General features: G+C 43.1%; 1 protein-coding gene across 4 annotated transcripts in view; it reads left to right on the top strand.

The window, feature by feature from the left end:
* The window catches only part of ANXA4 (annexin A4), an 83,770-nt gene that overhangs the window by 6,836 nt on the left and 53,212 nt on the right, over positions 1–23,722 (top strand). Inside the window, exon 1 of one of the 4 annotated variants that reach the window (XM_045978918.1) lies at positions 4,248–4,522. The exons of 1 other annotated variant lie outside the window; for it this stretch is intronic. The gene's annotated coding sequence lies outside the window, so the exon portion shown is untranslated. Of the gene's footprint in view, positions 1–4,247; positions 4,523–18,760; positions 18,785–23,722 lie in introns of those variants that run through there. 2 more of the 4 variants (XM_045978915.1, XM_045978917.1) reach the window with 2 other exon arrangements.

The raw sequence follows: 23,722 nt of genomic DNA, 5'->3' as shown, positions 1-23,722 counted from the left end.
TTACCACTGTATTGAGTTTTTCATTTTTGCTATATATTTTTTAAAAAGATTTTACTACTTATCAGAGAGAGAACACAAGCAGGGGGAGTGGGAGAGGGAGAAGCAGGCTTTCAACTGAGCAGGGAGCCTGATGTGGGGCTCGATCCCAGAACCCTGGGATCATGACCTGAGCTGAAGGCAGACACTTACCTGACTGAGCCACCCAGGTGCCCCCTTGCTATCATATTTTTAATTTACAAGAACTCAGTTTGGTGCTGTGAGTGTTCATTTTTTTAGAGACTCTATTCTGTTTTTATTCTAATTCTTTTTATTTCTCAAGGGAAATTGACAATAGATTTTTAGAGGTTTTCCTCTCTCTACATACTCTGTTTCTTTGAAGTTTCTTTTTTCCTGTTCTGATTTATGTCAGATCCTTCTCTTAAATTCTGATGAGTTTCAACTATCTGTTCTTATTTAAGAGTGTCAGATTTAGCAAAACGAAACAAAACAGGATACATAGTTAAATTTGAATTTTAGATAAACAATGTTTTGGATCACTGTATCCTATGCAATATTTAGGACATACCTATGGCATGTAAGTATTCTATACTTTAGTAAAGAATTATTTATTGTTTACCTGGAATTCCATTTAACTAGGTGTCCTTGATTTTATCTAGCACCCCTAAAAGTGAGATCTTAAATGTGACCCAGACGGTATGTGCAGGTGGGTAAGACTTCACTAGGATAAGTTCACTAAAGGGTTGTTCCAGTTTCAGGGAGTACCTGATGGTCTTTGTAGATCTTTACTCTCCCCAAGGAAGAATATTCCAAACTCCACATTCTGGCTGCCAGTAGTAGAGAAATCACATAAGGAAGAATACTGGCCAGCTCAATATTCCTCATATTAAGTTTCATATAGATACTCAATTTCAGTGCAATTTCCCTTGCTAAGGGTGGCCACTGTTTAAATAGAAAACCACAGGCCCAAAATGGCATCACTTAGGATGAGCCCCCAAGTCATTAAACCAAGACTTAATACCTAACCTGACTGCAGTTCTCCCAGACCCCCACAGCCAGGAACGTAACCTTTAACCAGTCATGGAATTTCCTGATTAACACTCGGAAATTTACTGATGGACCTCATCTGTTCCCCTTAGGAGGGCAATCTTCTCTAAAACAATGGATTATTTGCTAATAATTCCTTTTTTTCCACTCTCTCCCTACCTTTAACAACCTTTCCCTTTCTGTAGCCCTTTGGCGTTCCACCTCTCATTGCTAGATAGGGCGCTGTCTGATTCAGGAATCAATTAGTAAAGGATCTTTAAAATGTACTTGGCTGAGTTTTTGTTATTAACACTGTAAAATTTTTGTTAGTTCCCCCATTCAGGGATGGAGCCCAATTCCCCTTCCCTTGAGTCTGGGCTAGCCTTAGTGATTTGCATGACCTATAGGATGTAATGGAAATAACATTCAGGGGCTTCTGAGCCTAGGTGGTAAGAAGCCTACTAACGTCTGCCTGGATCTCTTAGAGCATCCTTTCTGGGAGCCTGAGCCTCCGTGTAGGAAATACGACGACCCCGGAACTGCCATGCGGAGAGAGCATGCTTAGTCAGATGCTCTTGTGGCCAGTGCCAGCCAAGGCCAGCCTCCCAGCTCCCCTTGCCATGATACCAAACACGTGAGTGAAGCCTCCAGACTGACCTCCCTGTCAGCTGAATACCACTAGGTGACCTTTGTTGATGTCATGTGGAACAGAGAATTGCCCAACCCACGAGATCATGAGATGCTATAAAATGATGGTTGTTTAAAGTCCCCAAGTTTTGAGGTACTTTGGGAGGGAGACTTAAATAACCAGAACAACTTGACTACACTCAGTATGCCCCATTCAGGAGACCCTCTGCTTTATGCCCTCCAGAGATATGGTTTCAATCTTTTGCCAAAGTGGGAGAGGGGTGGTGGCCGCGGTGTGGTCTTGGGGATTCCAGAGACTTAGACAAAATCCGCTGTTTCTATTCTTAAGTATATAACCACTTTCAGAAGCGCCCTGATGTAGCAAGACCTACATAGTCTGAGAAGTTCTGCCATACTATGTCACTTCTTGACCTGCTTGACCTGGCTTGATCTACTCTAGGCTCAGGAGTCCCCTTTTCTCAGGTCTACTAGGTCCATGATCTAGGTCTATCTGCTTTCCACCTTCCAAAATCTCGTTCTTTTTCTTCTCTTGTTACCTTGTTCTTGTGAGATATATTTTTTTTAATCTGCTCTTGTTTTACTTGAATTTCAAGAGAGAGGGGAGGCAAAGGCATGTGTTCATTCTGCTATCTTTAAAGGCTCCTTTGAGAAGTGAGTTGGGGGAAATTGGAGGGGAAGACGAACCATGAGAGATGGGACTCTGAAAAATAATCTGAGCGTTTTGGAGGGGAGAGGGGTGGGAGGTTGGGTGAGCCTGGTGGTGGGTATTATGGAGGACACGTATTGCATGGAGCACTGGGTGTGGTGCATAAACAATGAATTCTGGAACACTGAAAAGAAATTTAAAAATAAAATAATTTTTTTAAAAAGGCTCCTGTGAGTCTTTAATTTCAACAATGAAATTAATTTTTTTTTAATACTCTGTCTTAGATCAGTCTCTCTAGAAGCAGAGACCAAGATGGAGATTCTTGTGTAAGTGCTTAACTTTACGGGCTCATTCCTGGGAAACCCTGCACTTGACACGAGCAGAAGAGTGCAAAGGAGCAGCAGAGCACAGATGTGGTTTCTATAGAAATTTAGCTGCAGTCCAAGCCCACAGGACCTCTAGAATAGGAAGGGTATCACAAATTTACTTCTGACCTTTTTTGTACCCAGAAAGTTAGCTTTGGACTATGGCTCCCCAACCCCATGTGAGGGCATTTATAGGAGAAAAGGGCAGTTGTGAGCTAGGTGTACCGCCTGGCAAAGGTGATCTTGGCAGAGAGCATCAGCTCCATTCTCAAACCTTTTATTTATTTTTAGAGTAGCCTAATTGTTACTTTTTATTTATTTTTTTAAAAAGATTTTATTTATTTATTTGACACACAGAGAGAGATCACAAGTAGGCAGAGAGGTAGGCAGAGAGAGAGGGGGAAGCAGGCTTCCTGCTCAGCAGAGAGCCCCATGTGGGGCTGATCCCAGGATCCTGAGATCATGACCTGAGCCAACGGTAGACGCCCAACCAACTGAGCCACCCAGGTGCCCCTAATTGTTACTTTTTAAGGAATGCAGTAGTCTCTCTAATTACTCTGAGGAAATGAATGATCCTGTTTCATTCTTTTTCATCCTGATTTTGTTTCCTCTAGATTAGTTCATAAACTGAAGCTAGAAACTTTAAGTTATCAAAGCAGAGAAAAGGGGCAGAATGAGGTCTAGAATCTAAACCACTCTGATTTTAAAATCCATGTTCTTAAAAGGCCATGTCAAATCTCCTCCTTTTGCTACATCTTAATGACCTGATTTAACGTTACCACTCTGGCTTTAAGGGTGCAATAGCCACTTGGATTTTGCTCTATTGGATAGCAAACACACTTCCCCAAGCTACCCACCCTCTGTTAAATAACATCGGAATTTGCAGGTAGGCTCAAAGGATTCATTCTGCAAGCACCAAGCACCTACTATGTGCTGAAACCGATACTAGGCACGTGTGCCGGGACGACCCAGGCTTAGTAGGTACCTTCAAGAAGCCAGCGTCATTTGGGGAGGCAGAAACGAATGCATTCAACTGGTCTACCCGGCCTGAGCGCTGCTCCTAGGCCGTACCTAGGGGTTACCGACCAGTTCCAAACCCTGGTCATTTACTGGGGAGGAGAGAAAGAGCTGCTCTGCACTCCTATTCCCGAAGGTCTGTCTCCTTCCAAAGGAAAGGGAACTCCATTTTCTCAAGGGAGATGGGGAGCTGCTGGGGCCTTTTGGTGGGTATTTGTTTTAATGTGCAAGAGAGAAACAATCACCAGGTGCCTTGGTGATTTCACTCCCCACTGCCCTGGCCCAGACGGGGCGAGAGAAAGAGCAGTTTCCCCGGGAGGAAGCTGTGATTCGCGGCGGGACTCCGGCCCCCGCGGCCGCAGGGCGGATACTCGCACCTCCGAGAGTGTTGGAGCGCCTGGGAGCTGCAGACCCCGAAAGTCCAAGTGCTTGGAGTCTGCGGAGGGAGGCGCGGGGCTGGACGGGGCGGGGCAGGCGGTGCTATCCCGGAGGGCGACGAGACCGCAGAGCCTGGACGATGGGTCCGGTCCCCGGCAGGGCGCGGGCGCTTGCCGGGGGCGCAGCCCCACGCTCGGGGGCAAGGTTGGTCCCCAGGTGGGCGCCAGGCGCTGCGGTCTCGGGCCCAAGCTCCAGGTGCGCTTCACCCCGACCCCACCCGGAGGATTTTCCGGTCCCGTGTGCTGAGGGACAACCAGGAACTCGGACTCAGTCTCCACCCCGAAGTGGGGCGGGTCCGCCCGGGATAAGACCCGCTGCCCGGCCCCTCTAGGGTGTGATCTGAGCGGCCGCGGGGGACGAGCGCAGCCCCATCTCGGCTCCAGCGGTAAGGGGGAACCCGGGCCGGGGGTCCTGGGCTCGGGGAAGGGGTCGCAACACCCTCGGGGGAACAGCCCTGTGCCGCGCCCAGCAGGGGGTGCCCGCCGCCAGCCTGCGGGCGGGGCTTGGGCGGCGAAAGGGTGGAGCGGGCGCGGGCGGCCCGGGCGGTATCCCCGGGCACCGTCCAGAAGGAGCAGTTTATACAGCTCAGAATGGAGAGGGGTCGGAGACCACAGCGTTTATTCATTGAGTTCATGTGCCAAGAACTGTGCTGGCTTCAGGGATTAACAAGAAAGGACTGAGTTAGTACTCCTTGCAGCTGGTTCAGTCTAATACCTAAGTTTTCTTTTTACTTCTTTCTTTTCTCCTTTTAAGACACTTAACTCGGTTTTCCTAGTTTCTTTCCTTTCTCTCCTCACGTATCTAATGCCCTCAGCAGAATGTCTGGTTGGCGCATGGGAATCTGTTACTCTTTTTTTTTTTTTTTTTAAGGATTTTATTTATTTATTTGACACACACACACAGATCACAAGTAGGCAGAGAGGCAATCAGAGATAGAGGGGGAAGCAGGCTCCCTGCTGAGCGGAGAGAGATGCTGGGCTCTATCCCAAGACCCCCAGATCATGACCTGAGTCGTAGGCAGAGGCTTAATTAACCATCTGAGCCACCTACGCGCCCGAGGAATATGTTATTCTTATGAGATCTATGACTTGAGTCTGCCAGGGGCCGTCTCACTGTTTTGTCTTGGCTTTGACTAGCAGGAGACTCTGGGGCCAAAGAGGTTTTTGCTTTTCAACAATCTGGCCCCCTGTAAGTGCTCTCTGGGGGTGATGCGCCTTTGTGAGCAGCACTGAGTAACCCACACCTTCCATGACAGTGAGCCTCTGCTTTCTCCAGCTGACAGTGGAAAGAATGGATAGGGTCATCCCCTCCAAATTACCCATCCCACCTTCTCCTTACATTGCAGATAGCCAAACCTAGCCCTCTCCTTACTGGGGAACTCTCAAAGGACACAGGTGGAAGGGGAAGCAGGAGGGAAAAGAGCAGGAATGAGATGGGCTTCCTTCCCAGAGCCCAGAGCCCAGCCCTATCTGGTCAATGCCAGATCCCTTAGATTCAGGTCAGGCCAGATTTCTGTTGTTTTGGGGGAAACACACACACACACACACACACACACACACACACAAGCACATGACTGTTAGATCAAGGGCATTTACGAATTTCCCTCCTAAATATTTTTACATTTGGCTAGGGGTCATTTTTCTCTGAAAGCAAGTTAGAGAGTAACATGCACAGTCAAGTCAAATCACATCAGCCCTCAGCATCTGAAGAATGAGCTCCCTGGTCATCCTCAGACTTACAGCCTTTGGCCCATTTCTTTATGTCTATGCACTTACTTATTTTCCCCATCCTGATCTTCTGCTTATCAGGGAAGCCCAGTCTTCTTCAAAAATGAGTGCCAGGAAAAAAAAAAAAAAAAATGAGTGCCAGGCACTGCCAGGGAATAACTGAAGCTTCAGAATAAAGCAAGGGCCTGGGGTGGGGGGGTCAATCTTACCTTGATCTTTGAGATTAAAAACACTTCTTATGCTAAAAACAGCCAGATGTATTTTGGAGTAGAATTCAGAATGTATATGTTTTATTATAAAATAAGAAGCTTAAATTTGGGGGGGGGGGGGCTGTGATTTGGCCCAAACCTATCCCTTGAGGGCTTGCTCTCACTAAAATTAGGGCTACTATGGAGGCAGATCAGTGGGTGCCGCCATGTCCTACTGGAGGGACTATGAATAACAGTCATCCTTAGTTCCTCATTTAATTGTTATTTCAACTTGAGGTAGGGTTCCTAACCTTGTTTTACAGATGAGGCGGGTGAGGGGACACAAGTTAATGGCCCTCAATTCTTGAGGGGCTTGGCCTGTGGACCAGAGAATAAACTTACTCCTTGTGGTGTTGGGCAGAGCTGGGTTGGATGGCGCGTTCTGCTGGACGTAAGGTGTGGCTTTTGAAGCCCCTAGGCTGGGTGGACTTGGAGATGCAGAGCTTTCTCAGCAAGAGGTGTTTAGGCAGGGGCCTTGTAGCCCCTTTTGGATGGGGCTGTTAAGGGTGGAAGGTTAAACTAAGATGACCTCTAAAGTCATAGCCTCGTCACTTCAGGGTACATCAGAATTCGTCAGGAAGCTCGACAACATGCATATTCTTAACGCCACTCACCCCTGATTCTCATCCAATGTGACAGAATTGGGCCCAGGAAAATGCATATTTAATAGGTTCGCTGGATGATTGCAATTCAGATGTTTCTTGGACCTTGCTTTGAGAAACTAAGCTTTAGAAAGACTTACATGAATATATGCATACTTGATAAATTGAGTAAAGTATTAATGAAAACGTGGGACTTCAAGGAACTTCGGCCTGTCGTGACACTGTAAATAATGTGGTAAAAGCTGACATTATCCCCATTCTCAAGGACAACTTTTTATTATGCCCTATCACATGAAATTCCCCCCATCGTTTTACAATGTTTGACACCCCAAGACCAAATAGAGGGTTTAAACCAAAGAGGCTTTGTTTATTTTTAAAACTTAATTGAACCTGAGATGGATTACTATATTAAGAATAATGTACCTAGGAATTTAGGATTTGTAAGGCCTGTTGCTTGTTTTATTGGGAGTAGCTTGTTAGTGTTCAGTTGTGTCTGAACTGGACTAAGAGCTTTTGCTACAAGAACCTAAACCATCACCTTTGAAGAATTGTTTTTAAAGGTTCAAGATGTTTGAGGTCAGTAAATTGCCATATTGCTTCTTGGTCCAGATTGCTAGACAAAGAACCCGAGGGAATGTTCTTAGCAGAATGAACTGCAATCAGCTGGCGGGATAAATTGCAGCTACAGGCCAGACTATAATTTGCTCTAGAAAACACCTTCATCAAACCTCCCCCCCATCATTAATCCTTTAAGGCCTACAGTATGAACGGCCTGACTTATAACAGAGCTGCAGGTCCCAAGAGTAGCCTTTTGTCTGGTTCAGTAGAATAGACCTTCCTGCCCTGTGGATTCATTTCTCTGGGTTAAGGCTCTCATTCCCCTGTACTGTCCCCCATCAGAGGTAACATTAGATTATTACCAGAAACTGACATAGAAGGGTTTGTAAGTGGGAACAAGTTCTCCTGATTTATGTGTACTTGAATCATCTCCCCTGTAGGAGATCCTTATTAGATACAACCCTGCTGGTATAATCAGTCCCTGGCATCCTCCCTCTCGCCTCTCTCCAGGGAGCATTTAGGAAGGTCTTTTCTGGGTCCTACCTTGCTTCAGCTTCTGCTGTCGATGCTTGTGGATGCTATACAAGAATCCATTTGACTCAGTACTTCTCATCCTTCTAAGTTACATACCCCTTTGAGAATTTCAGTAAAGCTATGGATTGTCTCTTGAGAAAAAGAAACACATATTTGACATTGTTCATATAATTTCAAGGGAATGGACTCCTGTCCAAACCCAATCATGGTACCTAGCAGGTACATAAATGGAATTGCCCTGAAATTTGGTTGTTTGTCAAAATTTTAGAATGGATTTGCCTCTGTTCTAGCAATTTGAATTCTGAATTTAGCATAAAGATATACTTGGATATGTGTGTAGAGGCCTGTGTACAAGGATATATATATATTGCAGCATTGTTTATAGCAACAGATTGGAAATGAACTAAATATCTATCACCAAGGGGTGGTTAAATTATGGAACATCCATTCAGTACAGTATTGTGCAGCTGTTAAAAAATGATGCAGGTTGACAAGAACAGATTTGGATGATATCAAAGAATCTTTTAAAAAAACACTTTTTAAAAAAAAAAGTAAATTATAGGGGCTCCTGGGTGGCTCAGTGGGTTAAGCCTCTGTCTTCGGCTCAGGTCGTGATCTCAGGGTCCTGGGATGGAGGCCCACATTGGGCTCTCTGCTCGGCAGGGAGCCTGCTTTCCCTCTCACTCTCTCTGCCTGCCTCTCTGCCTACTTGTGATTTCTCTCTGTCAAATAAATAAAATCTTTTTTTAAAAAAAGTAAAATATAGGATTGCATAGTATGCTACTACTTTTTTGGTAAGAATGATGGAGACTATCGTCTATATGCTTGTTAATGCATTAAATATTTCTGGTAGTGTGCACAGGAAAATTATCACAGTGGTTGCCAAAACAAGGTGGGGGGGCAAAGTTCATCCAGATTTATCACTTTATACCATTTTGTATTATTTGAATTTTTAAAATCATATTCACATATTATCAATTTTTAAAACATAGAGTTACAGATATCACCTACCCATTTGAAGAGGGAGAATGAAGTAGAAATGGAAAAAAATATATATTATCAAATTTTCCAACCTCAAAATTAATACATGATCATATATTTTCTTATTTGTATGCAAAGAGCCAATACGCAATGATGCTTCGGTATCCATTGAGCTGTAATGGCAATCCCTCGTTTCTCATACATTTCAATTGGGCTGACTTTTCATTTGGCTACACTCCAGCTAGTTCCAAAAAGAATGTAAGGTGCTTTGAACTGCCTGGTGGAGAAAGCCCTGAATTTACTTGGTCTGATCAGTTCCATACTTTTTTTAGCTGCAGAAGCAGAGACAGGAGTAGATGGGATAAGTCCCAGCCTGTAGACTAGATAGACTTGCTAGGGCAGGGCCCTTGGTCAAAGTCCCAGCGGTGCTATCAGATCTTGGGCACTGAGGGGCCTGGCCTTGGCTTCAGAGCTAGACTATGTCTTAGTCGGTGAGGCCCCTGCCTCTTCCTGTTGGAGGGTCCATGTCACAGATATAAACAGCTAATGTTTGCTGGTGTTTCCTAGGAGCCTGGCCCTGTGCCAAACTACTGGCATGTCATTTACTAAATTTTCATCCATAATACATGGGTGCTCCCATTATCATTGCCATTGAGTAAGTGAGGAAACTGAGGCACAAACGGGTTCAGTAATTTGCTGGAGGTCACATGCTACATGCAAATGGTAGAGTCAGGATTTGAATTTGGCAGTCTGGTTCAACTTCCCGTGCTCTACCACCCTGTTGTCCTACATAGTGCAGTAAGAACGGGGAATCGGGGGGCCCCTGTGTGGCTCAGTCAGTTGAGCATCTGCTTTAGGCTCAGGTCATGATCCCAGGGTCCTGGAATTGAGCCCTGTGTCGGGCTCCCTGCTTAGCCGGAAGCCTGCTTCTCTCTCTTCCACTCCCCCTGCTTGTGTTGCCTCTCTCGCTGTATTTCTCATCAAATAAAGAAATAAATAAAATCTTAAAAAAAAAAAAAAAAGAACGGGGAATCGGCCTGAAAAGGCAGGACTGGGAGTTTAAGCTGGCTGTGGGGCTGGACTCTTTCGGGGCGGGGCGGGGGAGGTAGAAACCTGTGTCCGTACCACTTGTCTGAGATGAACTTGATGCCGACCTGGTCATTCTAAATATCCAGGGAGTCCCTCGTGGTAAGTGAGTGAGGAGTGTAGCAGATATGAACCAAGACAATGTGCTGCTCTTGATTCTGGGGGCCCAGCCAAGTGGTAGCAAGACTTGGGGCAGCATTTAAAGGGAGGGGAGACAGCCCAGTCCTTTGGGGAAGGGGCTTCAGGTGCAAGGCAGGATGTCAGCAGCTCCTGCCCAACGAATACAGGGCCACCCATCTATCATATCATGTGACAGGCCCTAGAGATTCGAAGGTGAAACACAGACCCTCTCCTAAGGGAGATAAACAAACAGATCAATAATTCAAATCTCATAGGACTGTATGATAAACGATTTGGTACACTTTGCACAGACCACAGAACAATAGAGGAGGTGCGCCTAACTCCGTCATGGGCGGTCAGAGAAGGCTTCTTGGGGGGTGGGAGAGGAGTGATTTATGTACAGGCACAGGGATGACAAAGGAAGGCTGTTATTAACTGGAAGTATGGCCTGTTGATGAGAGCAGGGCTAGTTCCAGATGGGAGAGTGGGAGGGCCCTCAGAAATTAAGGTCATTCTGTAGGCCTGTGGGGGGCAGGACCAACCAGTCTTAGGGGACAGGTCCTGGAGGGTCCACAGTCAGAACTACTGTCCCCTATGGTAGATCCTCATTTTCCATTGCATCTGCTGCTTAGCACATTTCTCTAATGCATGTTTTGTTTTAATAAAATGGAAGTTCTGGGTACTAGGAAGGAAATCAAGGCAGAGACTGAGCCTTGGAGAAACAAGACTCCCTATTTCCCTGTTCTACACATGGCCAACCGTTCAAGGTTCCGCATGGACACAGTCTTCTTCCCCATTTGACTTAATCTGAGTGAGGGGCCTCTCCAGTATGGGTGCTCCTCTTCCCTGTGATTCTCCCGTCAGAGGAATGTTCACGCCTTCCTGGGTCTGATATCCAGCCTGGGCCACCCCCTCAAGCTCTGAGCTCCTCTGAGGGCAGGCACTACACAGCCCCCGCCCCCTGGCCTAGCACAGAGGGTGTGTGTCACTGTGTGTGCTGAATGAATGTATGATTTCCCATGGCCTGGAAAATTGAGTCCAGTGTCCAAGCTCAGCCTGTCACAAAATGACCCGTTTGTGAAAGTCACCTTTCCAGAATTTTGTCTCCTACCACTCTCTTTGGGGTCTAAGTCTCCAGCCCCACTCCAAATGAAGTGTTTTCCAAATCATAGCTGAAGCTTCATTTTTACTGTTCTCTCTCTGCCAGCACAACCTTTTTACTCTTGAAATCTGTTATTGGAAGCCTAAGTCAAATGAGAACATTTGACTAGGGGTGGGGCGGGGTGGGGACGGGCTCAGTCTCATCTTCCACCCTGCAACTCTGACAATAGTTAGCAGCTGCTGCTTTGTCTTTGGATTGGCTGTTTCTCTTACTAGCTTACAAAACTCCTTGATAGCAAGATACTGTTTCCTCTGTCTTTGTTTCTGTCACAATGCCTGGTACCTGATGAGGCAAAATCAGTATTTAAGGAAGCACTCTGAGTAGGTCTGTACACCTGGTGAGCCACAGCTTTGGAATTGGGGTCTCATGCAGGGACCACCTGTGTGAGAACCAGGGCCCGGAGCAGGATGTGAGGGGGATCACCTGGGGTGCTTATTGAAAATGGATGCAATTAGGTCTTTGGGCCCCACCCAGGATTTACTGATTCAAGTTCTAGAGTACAGCATCCCTAAAATCTGTATTTCCAAACACTCCCCGGGTGCTTTTGCTGCACACTAAAATTTGAGAACTTTTCCTAGGTATCGTGCTAGGTGTCTTACAGTCTGTATTATAATTAGGATCTTTTTGAAGCATAGCTCCAGACACGGTATCCTGATATCATCCAAGGCCAGAAGAAAGAAGGAAGGCTAATCTCTGTCTTTTTAATCCGGAAGAAGTCTTTCTCTGAAGCCTCTTGTAGGCTTGTTCTTATTTCTCTTTGGCCTGAAGTGGGTCACTTGGCCACTTGAAAAACCATTTGTTGCCATTAGAATGGGGTTGCCTTGGACCAATCATTATTTCTTCCTGGGATGAGTCCTACGTTCCTGGTTTTCCAAACCACGAAAACTCAGTGAAAGGTCTCTTAATGAGGAAGGAAGGTATGATGGGGGTTGACATTGTTAGTGATCCTCTCAGAAATCCTGCACAATAGTCACTACTCTGTCACTTGTATGTCAGAATAGAGTAGCTGTGTTAGGTGGGGTTAAATCTGGAGGGCAGAGCAGAGGCTGGAATTTGGCTTGTGTTCTGGATTGCCAGCCTGCTCTGTCCAGCATGGAACGATTTCCATTACAGCCTCTGCTAGCATGTGGGAAGAGAATTGAATTCAGAGTTTCACAGGTATCATAAAATAACAGGTCAGGTTTGCCAGGAGAAATGCACGTTTGCAGTGAATGGTTTCAAGAACTCTATTTAAATAATCTTTGACAAACACATTTCCTGACTCATATTTATACAAATATTTTAAAAAGTGTTAATTATGACTCTTCCCATTAATATAATTTTTCCTGTTTTTTACCCCCATTCCCTTATACTCACTTGATGTGTGATCAGGAATGGAAATCTACACTTAGGAATGACCATGGAGCATTTTGAGGACCTTTTTGAGCATCAGTAGTTAGAATCTAGAATCATTATTGTAGAGCAGTAGTTCTCAAATTTGAGAATGCATCAGAATCACCTGATGGGCGTCTAGGTGGCTTGGTGGGTTAAGCCTCTGACCTGCTCCGGTCATGGTCTCAGGGTCCTGGGATCGAGCCCCGCATCAGGCTCTCTGCTCAGCGGGGATCCCGCTTCCCCCTGCCTCTCTGCCTGCCTCTCTGTCTACTTGTGATCTCTGTCTGTCAAATAAATAAATAAAATCTTAAAAAAACCCAAAAAACAAAAATCACCTGGTGGGCTTCTTACAAACCAAATTGCTGGACCCTACCCTCAGAGTTTTATAGGTGTGGTGTTGGGCCCAAGAATGTGCACTTTTAACAAGTTCCCAGTTTCTGATGACGTTGGTCTGGAAACCAAACTTTCATAAACACTGAGTTGTATGAACTTCTTTTAGATTGAAATACTGGTCTGCTATTTATTGAAAAGATAAACGTAATTGTGCACTTGGCATATTCTACTCTTTCCAGGTTCTCTTGAGCTCCCTATATAGCTGCCCTGGGGCCTCCCAGAGGAGGAGACTGGATTCCCTGTGTTTTCTGTGCTTTGGTGAATCTATGGAAGGCTTATTCCTTGGAACTGAGCGGGTGGAGTGACACCCACACACCCTCCCTCCGGGCCAGGCATGGTTGTGAAATAACTGTAACGCACAAGTTGAAATCTGATACGGTTCCACATATAACATACCTAGTAGCCAAATTCAGAGACAAGAAGTAGAATGATGGTTAGCAGGGGCTTAAGTAAAGGAGAAATGGGGAGTTATTATTGAAGGGTGCAGAGTTTCTGTTTGGGATGATGGAAGAGTTCTGGAAATCGATAGTGGGGATGGTCGCATGACATGGTGAATGTAATTAATACCACTGAATTGGGGCGCCTGGGTAGCTTAGTGAGTTGAATGTCCAACTCTTCGTTTCGGCTCTGGTCATGGTCTCGGGGTCATGGGATCAAGCCCCACGTTGGGCTCCCTACTTAACAGGGAGTCTGCTTTTCTCCCTCTGTCTCCACCCCTCCCACTCATGCTCTCTTTCTTCAATAAATAAATAATTCTTTAAGAAAAATACCACTGAGGGGCGCCTGGGTGGCTCAGTGGGTTAAGCCTCTGCCTTCGGCTCAGGTCATGGTCCCAGGGTCCTGGGATCGAGCCCCGAATCAGGCTCTCTGCTCATCAGGGAGCCTGCTTCATCCTCTCTCTCTGCCTGCCTCTCTGCCTACTTGTGATCTCTCTCTCTCTGTGTCAAATAAATAAATAAAATCTTTAAAAAAAAAAAAAGAAAAATACCACTGAATTATACACTTAAAACTGGTTAAAATGGTAAACTTTGTTATGTTTATCTTATCACAATTTGAAAAAAATCTTGCTTTCTTTACTATTCTGTCTCCCAGTAGTGTGCTGGAGCATCCTTCTATCAGCCTATTAGAAGTGATTGTTAGGGTACCTGGGTGGCTCAGTGGGTTAAGTGTCTGCCTTTGGCTCAGGTCATGATCCCAGGGTCCTGGGATCGAGCCCCACGTCGGGCTTTCTGCTCAGGGGGGAGCCTGCTTCCTCCCCTCTCTCTCAGCCTGCCTCTCTGCCTGCTTGTGATCTCTCTTTCTCTGTCAAATAAATAAATAAAATATTTTTAAAAAAAGAAAGTTTTTATTATGGACATTTCCCAACATACACCAAGTGAGAGAATAGTAAAATGGACCTCTGTGTTTATTCATCACCCAGCTCAACACTTACCAATATTTCACCAAAAAAGAGACTTTCCTACTATTTAAGTAATAAGAGGGAGGAATACAAAGGAAAAGATGGCAAGATATGATTGAAACTTTTTCTTCCAAATTTTGGCATTATTGAGTTAAAAGGATAGTATTAAATTGGAAAAATACTCAATAATACATTTTAGACATAAAATATTAAATTTTATAACATAGGAATAATTTCTATAAATTTTAGTAAAGCACCAAGATGCTAAAAATAGGTGAAAAATTATCTAAAATAGAAACAGAAAATACACAAAAAACAGGAGTTGAAAAAAGGGAGTCAGTGTTCCTACTACTGATTTAAAAAAGCAAGTTGAATCAATAATAAGATTTAGTATTATACTCAAATATTACATTTTAAAGAAATAAAGCAAGCAAGCTTATGGCTAGCTGGGGTTTGGATGTCCTTGTAAATTTGGAGGACAACTGGAAATATTCATAAGTATCAGGTATCACAAGAAATACGTCAAAAAGAAGAATAAAATATCTTGCAAAGCTCAATATAAAGATTGTAGCCATAGTTTTAAAACCTGAACAACCAATAGTAGGGACATTGAATAAATTACAAGATATCAATATAATGGAAGAGTATAATTTTAGTACAGTGACCCATATGGTGATTGTGTGCAGTATGAAAAATTAAGAGGAAAGAGTAGAACATGATATCATATACATACTGTGATTACCATTAATCGCAATTGTAATTGTGATTATGTGTAATACAATTAATACAATATTGGCACAAATAGAAATAATAGTAGATGGTAAGTTTACATTGTTTTAAAATGTCCTTCTCAGTGCTTAAAGTTGATTAAATAATTTACAAAATAAAAGGAAAGGGAAATACAGGATTGCTTAAGTCTTTTTTTTTTTTTCTTTTTAGAATTTAGTTATTTATTTGACAGATAGAGATCCGAAGTAGGCAGAGAGGCAAGCAGAGAGAGGAAGAAGCAGGCTCCCCGCTGAGCAGAGAGCCCGATGTGGGGCTTGATCCCAGGACCCTGAGATCATGACCTGAGCGGAAGGCAGAGGCTTAACCCACTGAGCCACACAGGTGCCCCCAGGATTGCTTAAGTCTTCACAGTCTCTATAGTTCTCTGAAAGTTAGTCTTTTCCATTCATTGGCAGTGGAAAGGTCCATAATTTTCAGCATTGCAATGAAAAATTTTACTTCTATCTGTATTCTGGTGGGTTTATGAAACAAGTTTATCAGCTCACCCAGGCAATTTAATAACAGGTGGAGGGCCAGAGAGGTTAACAGTGACAGGTAAAAGCATCACTAACTGCCTTATATTGTTACCCACCATAAAATCCTGAGGTTGCTAAAACAGAAATAAAAGTATAATCAATAAACCAAATAATAAATTTTACTATATGTTATATTAAATTCTCATTTAATTTAAATTTACCAGATTTAAACTTTCTATTGCTATATTCTGTTGCTAAAACAGAAATAAAATTATAATAAATAAACCAGATAAATTTTCTGTCATGTATATTTATTATCTTTACTATTCAAATATAAGAAAGGTTATTTTTAAAAAGCTAGTCAGTGTTTTCTGTTTTATCCTTCCTGTGATATTTCCTAAAGTGGTAATACTAAATTTTTTATGATCTCTGCAGATAGTCTCCATTTCTTTTAGAAGGATTCCTGGCTGGAGGATTCTATTTTTTATGAAAACAAAAAAACCCACAAAAACAATTTAGTCGAAACCAAACAATAGTGAAAAGAAAGATATTTAGATATGAGTTGGTGAGCCCTCTTAAATACATATGTATGTTTTACAAATCTAAAATGTCTCGCCTCTTGATTAAATAAAGGGAGGGAAAGGATGGATCATAGAAAATTAACCTGGGCCTGATATGCTGAGTACAAAATATTTAAGCCAAACTCTTTAGTCTCAAAGGATTTCTTGATGTTATTACACTAGTCATTTCCCCCTTCCTATTAATTAATTACTTTTTAAAGATTCTATTTATTTATCTATTTAGGAGAGAGGGAGCACCAGCGTGGGGAGGGGCAGAGGGAGAAGGACAAGCAGAGTCCCCACTGAGTAGGGAGCTTGACCCAGGGCTCCATCCCAGGACCCTGAGATCCTGACCTGAGCCTAAGGCAGACCACTAACTGAGTGAGCCACCCAGGTGCCCCTCCTGCCAATTTAGATAAGTGTTATTTTGCCAAATAGTGAGGGTGCCCTCTAGTTCCCTGAACTTTCTTCTGAACTATTACGTGGATTATTTCCAGGAATAGGCCATTCCTTTAAATATTCTGAGGCCTAATTCCTTTTCTCTTCTTCTCTATAGCATTTTGTCCTAAGCCACATTTTGTGTTTTTCTTTCTTTTTTTTTAACACATGGGGAAATGAAAGCACTAAGAAGATGAGCAAGGTTTTTTGTTGTGGTTGTGAGATTTTGAAAGTAATCATCTGGTCATTCACGTGAAGTGTTTAGAATAGTATCTGACACATAGTACAATAAGCATTCAGCAATAGCTGTAATCATTATTATTAAACAAGGCCAAGTGTGTCTAGAGCAGTGGTATGCAGTAGAAGGACAGAGCAAGGCACAAACTAAATCTGAATTATCTAGTAGTCACACTGTAAAAAGTTAAAAGAGACAGGTGAAATGAGCTTTAATAATATAGATTATTTTACATTTTACCCAGTAGATCTAAAGTATTATCATTTCAACGTCTAGTCAATAGAAAAAAATATTGGGATGTTTTACAGTCTTCTTTTCATACTAAGTCCTAACAGTCTGACAGAACATCTGAATCTGAATACTAAATTTCCATCAGAAATATTTAGAATGCTAAATATCCATCATTACCCACTGGGTGGCTCAGTGGGTAAAGCCTCTGCCTTCGGCTCAGGTCATGATTCCAGGGTCCTGGGATTGAGTCCCGCATCGGGCTCTCTGCTCGGCGGGGAGCCTGCTTCCCTTCCTCTCTCTCTGCCTGCTTCTCTGCCTACTTGTGATCTCTGTCAAATAAAGTCTTTAAAAAAAAAAAAAGAAATATTTGGTCTGTATTTAGATTTCATATAATTTAATTTTCATGTAGATTCATATACCCAAATCATTTTAAGCATATTTAGAAGTTTTCCAGTATCTGAATTGAATGCCAAAAATAATCTTCCTTTTAATATTTGCATCCACATTGGAAAAAATGGCTCATCTCTTTTAGAATCCATGATTTGACTTTGAAACTAAAAGCGTAACACTTTTTTTTTTATTAACATATAATATATTATTAGCCCCAGGGGTACAGGTCTGTGCATTGCCAGGTTTACACACTTCACAGCACTCACCATAGCACATACCCTCCCCAATGTCCATAATCCAACCATCCTCTCCCTACCCCCTGGCAACCCTCAGTTCGTTTTGTGAGATTTAAGAGTCTCTTATGGTTTGTCTCCCTCTCGATCCCATCTTGTTTCACTTACTCTTTCCCTACCCCCCAAACCCACCACTTTGCATCTCCACTTCCTCATATCAGGGAGATCATATGATAGTTGTCTTTCTCCGGTTAACTTATTTCACCAAGCATAATACCCTCTAGTTCCATCCACATTGTCACAAATGGCAAGATTTCATTTCTTTTGATGGCTGCATAGTATTCCATTGTATATATATACCACCTCTTCTTTATCTATTCATCTGTTGATGGACATCTAGGTTCTTTCCATAGTTTGGTATTGTGGACATTGCTGCTATAAACATTCGGGTGCACGAGCCCTTCGGATCACTACATTTGTATCTTTAGGGTAAATACCTAGTAGTGCGATTGCTGGGTCGTAGAGTAGCTCTATTTTCAACTTTTTGAGGAATCTCCATGCTGTTTTCCAGAGTGGTAGCACCAGCTTGCATTCCCACCAACAGTGTAGGAGGGTTCCCCTTTCTCTGCATCCTCGCCAGCATCTGTCATTTCCTGACTTATTAATTTTAGCCATTCTGACTGGTGTGAGGTGGTATCTCATTGTGGTTTTGATTTGTAATTCCTTGATGCCGAGTGATGTGGAGCACTTTTTCATGTGTCTGTTGGCCATCTGGATGTCTTCTTTGCATAAATGTCTGCTCATGTCCTCTGCCCATTTCTTGATTGGGTTATTTGTTCTTTGGACGTTGAGTTTGATAAGTTCTTTATAGATTTTGGATACTAGCCCTTTATCTGATATTTCATTTGCAAATATCTTCTCCCATTCTGGCAGCTGTCTTTTGGTTTTGTTAACTGTTTCCTTTGCTGTGAAAAAGCTTTTGATCTTGATGGAAGTCCCAATAGTTCATTTTTGCCCTTGCTTTGCTTGCCTTTGGCAATGTTCCTAGGAAGAAGTTGCTGCAGCTGAGGTCGAAGAGGTTGCTGCCTGTATTCTCCTCAAGGATTTTGATGGATTCCTTTCTCACAGTGAGGTCCTTCATCCATTTTGAGTCTATTTTCATGTGTGGTGTAAGGAAATGGTCCAGTTTCATTTTTCTGCATGTGGCTGTCCAATTTTCCCAACACCATTTGTTGAAGAGACTGTCTTTATTCCATTGGACATTCTTTCCTGAAAAGCGTAATACTTTTAAAGCTGCTTTTGTTGGGGAGTCTGGGTGGCCCAGTGGGTTAAGTGTCTGTGTTTAGTTCACGTCATGATCCCAGGGTTCTGGAATCAACCCCCCCACCTCCCTTTGCAGGGAGCCCACTTCTCCCTCTCCTACTGCCTGCTGCTCTCCCTGCTTATGCTCTCTTTCTCTGTCTCTCTTTCTGCCAGTTCAGTCTCCTTTTTTCTTTACTGTGCAGCTCATCATGCCTCTGTCTCTCCACTCAATTCCACCTCCCTCACATGCCTTGGTTTTAAATTTTAAAACGTGTCTATACTTTTTTTTTTTTTGTCATCATTAGTTCATGTCTTTTATTAACCCACATACCGTTACTTGTCTTCAGGTTTGTTGAAGCAATAGGTCAGACATTTGCCACAATAACGTCTGTCAAAGTAGCTAGCCATAAATACTTCAGCGCCATATTCATCCAAAGGGCGCTCCTGAGGAACACAATGATTTTGCCATTTTTCTCCGCCTTACAGTATTTCAAGACAGCCAGCTTAACCTTCTTCCTCTTACGCTTATTCTTCCTGGGAGTGGTGTAAGATTTCTTTCGTTTCTTAGCACCACCAGGAAGTCTCAAAACAGTTCCTTCAGAATGTTGTAGTCAGGGGTGCCTGGGTGGCTCAGTAGTTAAACCTTCAGCTCAGGTCATGATCCCAGGGTCCTGGGCTTGAGCCCCACATGGGGCTCGCTGCTCAGTGGGGAGCCTGCTTCTCTCTCGCTCTCTAACCCCTACTTGTTGTTCAGCTCTCGCTGTCTCTCTGTCAAATAAATAAATAAAATCTTAAAAAAAAAAAAAAAAAAGATGTTGTAGTCAGACAGAGTATGTTCCAGTTACTTGCCCGTGAAAATCAGTCTCTGGTGATCAGGAGGAATCCCTTTCTTATCCTGGATCTTGGCCTTTATATTTTCTATTTTATTTGAGGTTTCAACCTTGAGAATGATGTTCTTCTCCATAAGGGCTTTCACAAAACTCTGTACCTTGGCAGCTGTTCCACCTGAGGTTGAGGAAAAGGAAGAGAAGGGGCAGACCTGGGGACACAGGAGAGGGTGTCAGGTAGGCTGCTGGCCAGAGAGGTGCCAAAGAGCACATACTCCCATACTTATTTTTTTTTAACTAAAAAATAATTTGTTATAATTAAAGTAAGAAGAATTTAAATCTTTTTATAAGATTTTATTTATTTCACAGAGAGAGAGAGCATAAGCAAGGAGAGTGGCAGGAAGAGGGAGAGGGAGATGCAGACTCCCCATGGTGCAGGGAGCCTGCTACAGGGCTCAGTCCAGGACCCTGGGATCATGACCTGAGCCAAAGGCAGATACCCAACTGACTGAGCCACCTAGGTGCCCTAGAAGAATTTAAATTTAATTATAAATTATAATTTACATAAATAGCACTGTAACTGGTGCTATCTATAAAACATTGAAATAAGCACATGAAAAGAATCACACCAGTGCAAAGAAAAATATTCAGAGTGAGCAAATCTGTTGACACCAACCAGATGGGTGGCGAGATTAGGTGTAACACTAGAAAAGATGCAGCATGCCTGATGTGTGTACTCCGTGCGGGGGGGGGGGGGGGTTAAAGTGAAAGACAGCCTGACCGAAACATAAAAGTTGTGTGCTATGGAAAGATGGTTTATACTGCATCAATTTTAAAATTTAAATTTAATTAAAATCAAACAAAATTTAAAATTCAGTTTCTCAGTGGCACTGGCTAAATTTTATGTGGCCTCGTGGCTACAGCATTGTACAGGGCAGGTATAGAAACTGCGACTTTCAAAAGATAGGAGGCCCCTACCTGGGGCACATTTTTGTGTTGGCATCAGGTGCCAAGTTGTTGGTATGGTGCCCGGTCCAGTTCCCAGTTTCTGGCTTGTTTTCTCTTTGTTCCTCTCTGCTTCTCTGAGGTGGCATCTTTTCCTGCCCCCAATGCTGGTTCTCTGAACTATATAGATGTAATATGTATTTATTATAATTCTAAATTATAAACATGTTATAATTTTATAGAATTATATAATATTAATTATAGTAATATATAGTATTAATATATAATGTTAATTATATGTTATATATTAATTATAATATTAAATAATTTTAAATATTAAATAATGATTAATATTTGTTAATAATAAATTAATATATTAACATTGATTAGTATGATAATTTAATAATAATATATAGTTATAGTTTATATATAATACATAAAATGTAAAGACCTAAAATATACTTCCCAGCATGCATTTCTGCCAAGGTTCTTCTCATTGGTCACCTTTTCCTGCATCCTTTCAGCCACCACAGTGTCCCGCCCAACACCTCTCTGCTGGTTTGGGGGTGAGTAGGGCCAATAACGGATCAACCTCACAGCTCCTCAACTCAAATGGGTGGACTGGGATGAGGTTTTCTGGGTGGATCCCCTTAACAGACAGAGCTGATAGGGAGGTATCACCCATCTCCCCACTGTCCTGCCCGCGTGCACACACACACTTTCACTCTCCATCTGTCTTAAAGTAGTTTCAGTTCCTCTCAGCTGCTGATACAATCTTATGTCAGTACTAGTCTTCGGTTTTGTCATGAGCTGCTTCTTGTGCCTCCCATGCCTGCATCAGGTTTTTCATGAAAAACGGAGAGAGGCTGCGTCAGAAACAGCAAGTTCCCTATGTGAACCAGAAATCCACTGTGGTAGAATTTTAACGGTTCTGTTTTTGTGATCTGCCAGAGTCAGCTTGAATGCTGGCAAGATTTGGAACTAGAACCCCGCCTCGGCCCGCTGAGGGAGCGGCTGCTCCAGGGGGAGGGGCAGACGCCCACACAACTAGAACTCACATATTTGCCGGCCATGGGAGGTGGCAGGAGGAAATGTGACATTTCAGAGAGCAGTGTTTATTTTCTCCTCACTTCCAGATCTCCAAGGTTGAGCCCGTGTAAATCTAGGAAGGAAAACTCAGCTGCTTTTCCTGTTCATCTGGGAAGAAAGTTTGTTTGCTTCCTTCCTGGGCAAACAGAAGTGGTGGTGTCGAGGGGCGGGTGAGTGGCTCAGTCAGTTAAGCAGCCGGCTCCTGATTTCCAGTCAGGTCCTGATCTCAGGGGCCTGGGATGGGGCTGTGTCGGGCTCCACGCTCAGCAGGGAGTCTGCTTGCGGTTCTCTCGGTCTCTGCCCCTCCCCCACCCCATCCCCGCCTGCGCACGTTTGCACACAGGCTCTCTCTCTCTCTTGTTCTGTCTCTCAAATAAATAAACCTTACAAAATAGAAAAAGAAGAAGTGGTGATGTTGATAAGGAAAGGCCTGGGCTGCATAATACCTGTTTTCCTACCTACAAGTAAATAAAACTAGCTGGACAACAGGGGGCCAGGTGGCATGTTTGGTTTCTCACTGACTCACTGGAGATCCCTTCCTTCCTGCGCTCCAGTTTCTCACTCAGATCCAGGCTGTCTGTTCCTTTCCTGCACCACAAGGATTTTGTAAAGAAAGATGGAGTACATTTTACTTTCTCTGGGAAGGTGTAGAAGAGAAAAACTAGATGCTAGAGTCAGGGTTCTTTTTTCCAGTGAGGTGCTTCTCTTGCCTTATCCCTAAGACTCTTCTCTTGCGGACACAAGAGATGACAAGACCTTGGAATCTGGGTCTTGGGACATGGAAGCCTGTAGTTTGTGATTCGTAAGGAGAGGCCGAGGGGACCTAGTGTAGACGGGTATGTGAAAACATGGTGCTGGAACAAACTAGAATTGGAGGTCAGTGCAGTAGCTTGTTATCAGTTACTTGGAGTTTCTGCATTAGATTCTCACGTGTCTGGAATAGTTTACTTACTTCTGAAGAAGGAACATGGAATTAAGTGACCTTTCACATTTCCTTGAGGGGCTCTGATTCTAAAATAACTCCGAAAATGGGTCAGTAAACATGATGTAACCTGTGGCAAGCCTAACCATGAGAGACAGATTTTCTCTTTAAATCGTTGTTAGACTGAGGAGAAGTGATTTTACCCATGATGCTATGCAAAAGCTATATGGAATTTTGGATTCACTGAGTTGGGTTTTGCCTTAAAGGTAGGTATTGTTCGAGACTCTTAATCTCACAAAACAAACTGAGGGTTGCCGAGGGAAGGGGGTAGGGAGAGGGTGGTTGAGTTATGGACATTGGGGAAGGTATGTGCTATGGTGAGTGCTGTGAAGTGTGTAAACCTGGCGATTCACAGACCTGTACCCCTGGGGTATTTGTTAATAAATAACAAATTTGGGGTGCCTGGGTGGCTCAGTGGGTTAAAGCCTCTGATCGAGCCCCACATCAGGCTCTGTGCTCAGCAGGGAGCCTGCTTCCTCCCTCTCTCTCTGCCTACCTCTCTGCTTACTTGTGATCTCTGTCTGTCAAATAAATAAATAAAATCCTTAAAAAATTTCAAAAAAATAAAAATTAAAAGTTAAAAATAAATAAATAAATTAAGGCAAAAAAAAAAGTAGATATTGTTCAATGAGGATAATAATGTGCTTCCCCTAAGAGGCCACTATCAACCTACAAAGCTGAGACCTTGACCTCTTAAGCTATATAGATATTTTATTGAGGTATAATTTACATACAATAAAATGCACAGATCTTACATGGTTAATTTGGTGAGTTTTGTTTTTTTTTAAAGGAGTTCATGTTTTTTAAAAAAAAAAAAACTATTTTAAAACATTGTGCTGAAATACACCTAGGATAAAATTTACCATCTTAACCATTTTTTAGTGTATAGTTGAGTGGCCTCAAGCACATTGACAGTGTTCTGCAA

This window comes from Meles meles, chromosome 15, assembly GCF_922984935.1.
Source record: "Meles meles chromosome 15, mMelMel3.1 paternal haplotype, whole genome shotgun sequence".
Taxonomy (NCBI): domain Eukaryota; kingdom Metazoa; phylum Chordata; class Mammalia; order Carnivora; family Mustelidae; genus Meles; species Meles meles.
The sequence above is the reverse complement of the archived record's forward strand: the minus strand, read 5'-3'. Positions and strand labels throughout refer to the sequence as shown.